Source organism: Mus musculus, chromosome 11 (assembly GCF_000001635.26).
Source record: "Mus musculus strain C57BL/6J chromosome 11, GRCm38.p6 C57BL/6J".
NCBI classification, from domain to species: domain Eukaryota; kingdom Metazoa; phylum Chordata; class Mammalia; order Rodentia; family Muridae; genus Mus; species Mus musculus.
Window position 1 is genome coordinate 34,898,803 of NC_000077.6, and position 3,137 is coordinate 34,901,939.

General features: G+C 40.6%; 1 non-coding gene across 1 annotated transcript; it reads left to right on the forward strand.

Moving 5' to 3' along the window:
• The first annotated feature begins 214 nt into the window (after nucleotides 1-214).
• Gm25799 lies at nucleotides 215-321 on the forward strand. Its single transcript, XR_003949977.1, has one exon. It is a non-coding gene; the product is annotated as a U6 spliceosomal RNA (small nuclear RNA).
• Nucleotides 322-3,137: the final 2,816 nt, after the last annotated feature.

Below are 3,137 nucleotides of genomic sequence, written 5' to 3' on the forward strand. Positions count from 1 at the left end.
AAAAATATATTAAATGCTGTATATTGAAATTATGGGATAATTGTATTATAGAACATATACTACACTATATTATAATGTAAAATATAATTCATTATCTAGTTCTATAGGCATCCAAGAGGATCTATATCAAAAATAAAATTTTGGAAATGGAAGTGCCAGAAAAAAAAATATGTTCAGATGATCCAGATGAAGTTGGTTTAAGAAACAAAGGGTGGTGCTCGCTTCGGCAGCACATAGACTAAAATTGGAACGATACAGAGAAGATTAGCATGGCTCCTGCGCAAGGATGACATGCAAGTTCGTGAAGTGTTCCATATTTTTAGCACCCTCATAGTAGCAGGGGGAGAGGGAAGGGCTGGTGGGGTTCTGGAGGGGAAACCGGGAAAGGGGATAACATTTGCAATGTAAATACATAAAAAATCCAAAAAGAAAGGAAGAAAGAAGGAAAGAAAGAAAGAAAGAAAGAAAGAAAGAAAGAAAGAAAGAAAGAAAGAAAGAAAGAAAGAAAGAAAGGGAAGAAAGGGAAGAAAGGGAAGAAAGGGAAGAAAGAAAGGGTGTAGGGTAAGGGAAGTGACTCAATGGTTACCATGCAAGCAGGAGTGTAGGAGGAATGGCGGGCCTCATTGAGAAGGAGGTCATGACCTCTGTATAAACATTGGTAAACAGTGAGTAGGGCTGCAAAGCCACAGAGGCAACTTCCACATGAGGGCCAAGCTGAAGCCTGCCTGAGAGCCTAGAGATTGATGACACAGACCATGACAGCCAATCAGGAACTGCCACTTGGAGAACATACTTGCTTGGGACCAATAGGATGCAGGCTCTCCCCAAGAATTAAAATGAACTTGCTGCTGCATTCTCACCTGCTCCCGGAGTCTGAGCCATTGATTCCACGCCACCTCATCACCAACCCCTAAGGGTGAGTATGGTCCAGGGCTTAAAGCAGCCACATAAATTCTGGGTGGGTTTGACAGCTCACCTATGTCTAGAGTCTCACAAGACAGAAACAGGGGATCCCCAGAGCAAGTTGATTAGTGAGACTAGCCTTAGAGAACACTGGGTTGGATTAGGAGGACTTGTCTTAAAAGAATAAGGTGGAAGAGGGATAGAGGAAGATGCTTCTTATCATCTCTGGCCCTCATATACATGTGCAAATTCATGTGTACCTGTACACGCAAGAGTAAACTTACACAGGAACACACACAGAAAAATAAATAAAGAGCAATAGTGTTTATTGATGCATCAACATAAAGTTAAGTTCTAAAAACACAGAAGATGATGATGACCTGAAGCTGAAAAACAAGAGAGAAGTGGTCTGGGGAAAGTGAACAAACAGAGATCAAGTAGATCTATGTGTTATCCTTTTCAATTGGGCAAGTTTTATAAATATTGACACATGCATTATATGGTAGGAATAAAGGTGGTTTTTAATCTGAATTTCAAATTATATGAAATTGTTTCTTAAAATTTTAAATTTAATTTGATAGACTTTAACTTATTCCTTTAGGTCCTGTATTATCTATTGTACATCTAAAAGAGTTTCACACTTATCCCTTAGGCCTAAGCAAAGGAGAACACAAATACACATCCTGGTAGCACAGTACAGTCGAGAACTTGCTTACAAATCATGGCAGCTGAACGGTGAAGTCTCCAAAGACATGCTAGGTTATTTAATCAATGTGAGGATATTTTGGCTGCAGACGTTATTTAGTTTTACAGGACAAGTTGTACACTAGCTATCCTCTGCACCCGATCTTATCAAGAAGCGAACTATCACGCAGCCCTCCCATGGCCATGTTTGGTGGGAAAGCCCTGTCTATCACTAAACTGAGCTGCCCTCTTTTAGTTAAAAAGTATGAAGTGGGGTGGAGTTGCTCATCTTGCTTGAGGCCCTGCCCTACTCCCTATTATCTGAGAACTTTCAAACTGGGAAAAGGATCTCTTAGCCATTTGCAAAGAAATGCTATTTGCTATAGTTACATCAGTTGAGGCTAGAACATTAACCACTGGAGACCTGTCCATTCTTGAGTAGGGTGGGGTGAGAAGTTCAGCTAGGGCTTGAATGATTCCCTCAAAAGAGAGTTGGCAAGGTAAGAGTTCATAATATCTGCTTATTCCTGCCCAAATCAAAATTCAAAGAAATCAGCAATGGGGAAAAATGTAGCAGGCATTGTTTCCCATTGACAGCACTCTCTTCAGCTTAGGCAAGTGATGACCACAAGGTGAGAGGAATGGTCTCATTCTTGTCTGTTTAGATTCATGTCTACCATCCCTGATGAAGACTTTAATCCAATGAATGTCTCCAGACAAGTTCTAGTGTATCTATCAACTTTCAGACACTCTTGGCAACCAGTCCACTGGACTCAGATCATTCTACCCACAGAGGGTAAATTCAGGGATGTGTTCCTGCCTGCAAAACCTGGAAAAGATCAACTTCAATCCACTTTAGATGGATTTTTGACTCCTGGGATATGTTGAGAAGGGTCGAAGGTTTTCCTTGCTAAGTGCTTGAACTCCAGGTGCAAGTATATTTATCCTCTAAAGCCTTCAGGTCTCAGCAAGGTTGTCCTTGCAAAACAAAGGAGTCAGTTCTAGGGCAAGGACTCTATATGTATCTTCTCTCTGAGTGTTCAGGATGACCACAACAGTGCACATGTTTCATGCCATGGAGAGGGCAAGAGGAATGCAGACAGGCAAAGCCACTTTCCAAAGCCACATTAGTTGTGCGTCATAGCCAAGACTTGAGACTTCAGAAACAGTGGTAGCTCCTGTCTATCCAGTTGGAACTGCATCACACATTATTTCTGTGCTATGTCTCTTCTTACTTGTTCCCCTGCCTCTGCATTTTTTTCTTGATTGCTTTAAACATTTATTAAGCTAGTAGAAAATGGTCATTTGCAGGATACCAATTCTAACTGGATGAAAAGCAAGTCTTTTCTAGTCCTCAAATATTCTTAAATAGTATACACAAACCAATAAATAAAGTATGTGAATTATAATAGTTATATTAGTCAGGGCCTTCCAAAGAAGAACAGTACACATGTGTACAAACACACACACACACACACACACACACACACACACACACACACACACATACCAGATTGATGATAGGAACTGGATCACACATTTTTGGGAGG